Source organism: Haemaphysalis longicornis, unplaced genomic scaffold (assembly GCF_048455015.1).
Source record: "Haemaphysalis longicornis isolate Haplotype H1 unplaced genomic scaffold, Haemaphysalis longicornis Haplotype H1 scaffold_3, whole genome shotgun sequence".
NCBI lineage: Eukaryota > Metazoa > Arthropoda > Arachnida > Ixodida > Ixodidae > Haemaphysalis > Haemaphysalis longicornis.
The window spans coordinates 210,991,285-210,997,460 of NW_027526335.1; the positions used below are offsets into that span (position 1 = coordinate 210,991,285).

General features: G+C 50.6%; 1 pseudogene; it reads left to right on the plus strand.

Annotated features, from left to right (window-relative positions):
- The first annotated feature begins 4,474 nt into the window (after positions 1-4,474).
- Positions 4,475-5,578, plus strand: LOC144175674 (uncharacterized; annotated as a pseudogene).
- The last annotated feature ends 598 nt before the right edge of the window (positions 5,579-6,176 follow it).

The window sequence follows — 6,176 nt, forward strand, 5'->3', positions numbered from 1 at the left end:
CGTGTTGGGGGTGGGAGGGGGGTCTTAATCCATGTATGATGCGGTTATCTTTGCTGATTTTTCGCCATTCGTGCGCCTCAAAGTTCGTTTTGTGGTAGTGTTGTTACCGTTTTTTGTATTTTCGGCTGAGTGCGCCGACAACTGTGACGCATTGGGGGCGTGGCGTTTGGGCATTTAAAGCTTTGAATTGTGCAATAATGAACTAGTTGCGAGTTTGCGCTTGTGCCGTCTTCATGTGTTCTTGTCCCCGTTAATTTGCGCGCAGTTTGTTTTTTCGAGATGCTCAGGATAGCCTGCCAGGGCAGAGCCTTACCATAGAGCTTGATGCCAGACTTTTGGCTTCACATGAAGAGCATCAGACAGAGCAACACAGAGAAGACCCCGCCAACGAGTGGGCGAAGCGATACGTCACTTCCAAGATGGAGGTGTGCCTACTAAAGGCAAAACTACAAGTGCAGCACCTGAAAGCAGCACTGCTTTCCAAACAGCCTAATGAGAATGCTGAATGACTGTTTGAATGCTGCCTGCCTCGATTATATAGTTTTCCATAACACATAAACTGCAATACAAAACAAGTGTGGGAAAACCAGCGTGAGATCGAAGTGTTCACTCCTTTACCATTGTTACAATGCTAGCTGAAGAGCAGTGTACCACGTGGAACCAAGAATTTTGTGTTCTGTGCAGGCCTGGCACAGCTGACTGTGGTAAATGAAAAAGAAATTTTCCTTGGGCAAACAGCTCAAGCAATGCGGCTTGTTCTCTGTGTTATTCGCTTCTTTGCACTCGCTTCTTTGCACTTCTGTTGGCAGTATTCCCCGCCTTCCACCCGGCCATCCCCCCTTACATAAACTAGCGATGAGGACGACAAACGCACTCAAGAGAAGGTCTTTGTTTTTTACCACCCAACCATCCACTCACATACCGAATTTTGTCCACTTCGAGCCATTTAAGAAGGGGGGGGGGCAGAGATGATGCCCTCAAAGGTGGGCAGGCTTAAAGCATTTTTCTTGGTGAATGAAGTCGCCCCAGGCAAGCAAACACCCGTATTCTTCAGCTGCTGCACGCAGAAAACATCCATTGCTCGGCAATTTGATCAAGTGCGCTAAGCCCATTTACAAACACTAAATGAGATTTTTCTGGCTCTTGGAAATTGCTAGTGCCCAAAGCCACCTGCCATCGTGCAGTGTGTCTGCTTCAACTAGCACGTGCGGACGGAAGCAGAATCTGCAGCAATTCCAATGTACTGCTAAAAAGACTCCAAGTGCTGCAACTTAGCTGCAGAACTTGAAATCATGCTCCGTGACCGTATTGTGTGCAATATAAACAATTCAGACACCCAAGCAAGACTGCTCGACGAAGCAGATCTTACCTTCGATTCCACTGTTAAGACCGCACTAGCAATAGATGCAGCGAAGAAGGTGCCCTGTCTACGTATAACTCATTCTTTTGCTCCGCACCTTTTTTGCGTCTTGCAAATATGGACTTAACCCAACTCGCCCAACTAGCTGTTTTAATGAAAGAAGGAAGCACTGGAGATACCCCAAGCGAACACTGGCAGCGTTTTCTTGACTCACCATGCATAAGGGGCACCCCTGCCTGCCACTGCGGGGATGGAAACATTGCATCCAAGTGCAAGAATGCAAAGAAGACTGTCTGCAGCTACTGTCGCAAATGAGGGCACTCGGCTAAAGCACGCAATACAAGACGGAAGGGCAGAAAACTCTGAAGCAACAGCCCTCCCCTGCCACATTTGTTCGCCCAAGATTCATACCAGATTCAAACTAGATTCATTATTTAAAATATAATTTCCAAATGGCCCCAAAATTTACGAGATTTTGTCTTCTGCTTGAATATAAAGCTGGCAAATTTGTGGATGCTATTGGTTCAAGTGGCACCGTTACTCCCAAGCTTGACATGCGTGAAGTCACTCTTTGGATGTACCTGCGGTATTGTGCGAAGATATCGCTTTATCTTGAACAGGCCAAGCAGTTGCCACTGAATGTTGTATGCGCACTGAGAAAGGGAGGGTGAATAAGTATGAGCTCGAACTCTGTTATGAGAAGAGCAGCAGATTAGACCAATGTAAGGTAGAGACCGAGTCTAAACAAACTGGAGAGCCATGGACCCCAAATAAGCATTTATGCGTCGGCAAAGGTGACGCAACTCATGGACAGCTTTGACTTGAGTGTGCTGCAAAGAGTTTCCCACAGTTTTTTTCGAGTGAAATGAATTCCCAAGTGTGCCGAAGCTGACTTAATATTTTCAGAATGACGAAAACTTGTCGATTGGGTCTACAGTGACTACGCGCAGAACGCTCAAGAAGCTTAGATTCAAGTTCAAAAAGTGGTCAAGCACTCCGCACCGAGGCGACCCACATTGGGAAGTGCCACCATAACTACCTGCATGAAATACAAGGGCTAAGGAGCCAGAGTAGGAGCATTTTCTACACGAACCCGACGTGGGTGAACACTAGACACACGACCAGCCCAGCATGGGTCGACGAAACCGCGCAAAGGTACGACCAAGCAAAGAGACTCTCCGCGGTCCTGGAAAACAGCACTGGAGGCGCACTTATCGTGACCCATTGGGACAATGAGGACTGCTTCGTTGAAGGAGCTGGCAAAGTATTTTACACAAAGAAGGGCACAGGCGACTACCACGACAAAATGAACGGGGCCCATTTCGAGAAATGGCGGACGGAAAAATTGCTGCCCCGACTGCTGGCAAACAAATCCCATCGTCATGGGCGATGCCCCTTATTATTGTGTGAAGGAAGCTAAGGTGCTGTAAGGTTTCCAAGCACCACCAATGCTGTAAGTTCCAAACGCATGTGCAGTGGTGGTTACCCCGAACGGGAAATGAATGCATGATTAACTTTATGGCAGCCAGCCTGCCATGAGCAAGCGGCCTCTGGGTCATGCCACCTGCATGAAGACAAACTGGCGCGGGCCTCCACCGGGTTGTTGCGTTTCTCTGAACGACGCGTTACACCGCACAGTGCGAGTGTGAAAAAACGTTAGTCGGAGGCTCGGGGCCCATTCCGTGGACGTGCCGGCACTTGCTTCTGGGGCCACCTGCGTGCATTTACCCGGAGAGACAGTTGTAAGATAAGTAGGCCGTCACACTACTGAAAACGAGGTAGCCTCAAGCTGCCAACTGTGCTTGGACAGCAGACGATATATGGCGGTGGCTCTGTCATTGTTGGCCCATACTGCAATGCGCACAGTAAGGAGCCGCAAAGATGTTGCTTTGGCTGCCCGGGGTCAATACGGGGAAGGTGAAGCCTGCGGTGTCCGCCGCATCCAGTATTCTCTGCACGTGGATTTTGGCGTGGTGTCCAATCATCGGGGGACAATCGCTTGTCAATTGCAGGTAGTCTAGAAGGCACGTCACGTTCGTCAAGATGAACGGTTATGGGTCACCGCTGGTTTATGGTGGCGACCCGGCCTTGGACGAGGCGTTACACGCGCATCGTGCGGGCGTGGGGACAGGCAGCGCCGACCGTGTGTGCAAAAGCTTCCCCCCGGGCACTCGCACGTATTTTCGCGGGGTTCTGGGTGTTCCGTTGTACTTGACTTATTTGCTTGCGGTCTTTTCCTTATTTGTGGTGGCAGGAGAGTGACCAGCATTTCTGCGTTACAGGGGGGGGGGGCATTGCCCGCCGCAGTTTATGCCCGGATTCTGTAACGCAACCAATGAGATCGCCACGAGATGCTGATTGGCCAGTGCGGCGGGGGGTGGGGACTAAGGGACCCATCAAACCTACGAGACAGGTCTCAGGGTTCGATCATCAGGGTTGAATGTGCTATGTGTACGGTCGGCGTATTGCCAAGATAGCCAGGTTTGGCTAGGGAGGGTCTTACCACCTGGGCCGTCATAGGCGAGGGTCCGTCAGTGACGGGGGTGCCGCGAGCCGAAAGTAATAGCTGGCTAAAACTCACTTATTTCTTACTTTGTTAGCCCCAAATTCAGTAAATATTCTGTATATGAATACTGTTTAAATATACAGTTTTCGAAAACCCTTCAAAAAGATCGTCATCATGTCATCAGCGCTGCAACATGAGGCACCAATGCAGATCATCAAGAAGGCTTCTCTACACGCAACATCGGCACATCAAAAAATCAAAAGAAGCAACGAACCTTCCTTTACTGGTGTAATGCACGAGTAGACTGAAAATCGAAACAGGACTGGCTCACATAAAAGGGCACTCGGGTGGGAACAAGGCACGGTTAAGCCAGCACCCATGAAGATTGTAGAAAGTGTGCTCACGAGGTGAGGCACTTACCCCATCGACTGCATTACTAAAGCAGCTCGGCATAAAGTTTTGCGCACAACTCCCTATCATTGCCAGCTCTACCCGACTGAGCTTGTTTGCAGTGACATCAAAGGATTTGCCATGCAGAAAAACAGAAAACCCACGGTGCAGCTTTAGGAGGACCTTGCCTAGAAGGGCACCAACCAGGTAGGTGACTGCTGCTAAGTGGAAGGATGGTCAGCTGTGCTTTTTTTGTTATCAAACAGTGCCATGGTGCTGTCCATTCTTGCAAGCTCTCGGTGGCAGCGCTTCGTGGAGCGCGGTGGCGCCATGCTCCCGTGTTTGCTTTCATATTGTACCTCCTAGCGCAGCGCTTTTATTTAGATGCTGCCAAAGCGCAGGTGAACTTTGTTTTAGCTACATGGACTGTAAACACGATCATGCAAATGGGAGCACATGTTGTTCTTTTGAGAAGTGGCTTCTCAGACATTCATGAAACGTCTGTGCAGGTGTGCGTGGATAATTTCGACGCTTCATGCATAGAGAGGATGACATCTTACACAGATACAAGGACAGGGAGAGTTGTCGAAGTCACACTCCCAGTACCACGATTGCGTCCTCTACCGGTGACAACGGTAATTCCCGGCAGTCCGTCCTACCTATGATTACGAGACCAGAGCACGAGAGAAACCCGACACCAAGGGGAGCTGACAAGAAGCCTCCCAACTCGCCTGCGCCGTGGAAGAGTCGCTGGCGTCATATGAAGCGGAGCAAGAAAGAGACCGGTTTTCGTCCCTTGTATAACTAAAGGCACGCCTGCAAGGGGTATCAGTGTCGCCGAAGTCGACTGTGATTCATAAAGAGGAGTGCTTGATGTTTTTGAACATTATCGACTATCGCGAACCTTGGTTGAATACGTCATTGACAGTGTTTGCAAACCTTAAAGTCTTTGCCTGCCATCAAGGCTCAAGAACCTTGGTAGCGCTGTTGTACCAGACTCAGTTTAAAAAGGAAGTTCCTTGTTGGAAATTTTGAACAACCTGTGCATGCTGTCTGAGAAGCGCTGCACTTGTCGCCACCTGGCGCAAGCAATACATTCCCTTCTGGACAAATTGGAAGGCAGCATTGATGAAGACAAGAAAGAGACGCTAAACTTTACGAAGGAGCAGCTACTACTTCTTTCTACAGAGCGTATTTAGTATAGCGCACAGGTAACGGTGTTTGCATGCATCTGTGCTACCGCAGAGTCCAAGCCCCCACCCCACACTATCTTGCTCCTACCACCACCTGCGCCCACCCCTGCACCACAACTAAACCTGTAGCTACGTAGGAACGGCACATGCTCCCGCCATGGCCCCAGCCATGGCGGCACCCGCTCATAATCTGCCGTGTAGCCCCCGCGGGGTATCGACCGCAGAAGTCGGTAGGGCGCTCCTCCAGCGTTTTACACTTGCCAAACTCCATGGGGTACAGGACTTCCTGGGAGGGCGGACAGAAATACTGTTTAAGATGAAGGCGGAAGTCGAGGAAATGCTTTCTGACCCCAGCATCACAGTGGGGGAGCACAACATCCGCTTCTCCTACCGTGGACCACGAGAAAAGGTGGTGCGGGTGTCATCCCAACCGATGGATGCGTCCGAGGTGCCTAAGGAAATGCTGAGGGCTGTGCCAGGTCTGGCGACAGGCGTTCGTTACATCCGGCTGGACATGGCACAGCCAGTGGCAAAATTTCTGGGCATCGGACGCTACGTTGTCCAGTGCGAGTACGACGGGATGCTCCGGGTGCACCATTAGTGCAATGGCAGCGGAATGCAAGGCCGTGCAGTGCTCACGCTGCGGCTTGTTTGATGCCCCCGAGGTCAAGGCGTGCGACCGGTCCTGCCCACGCTGTGGCAGCGACCACCCAATCGCCAAGTGCCC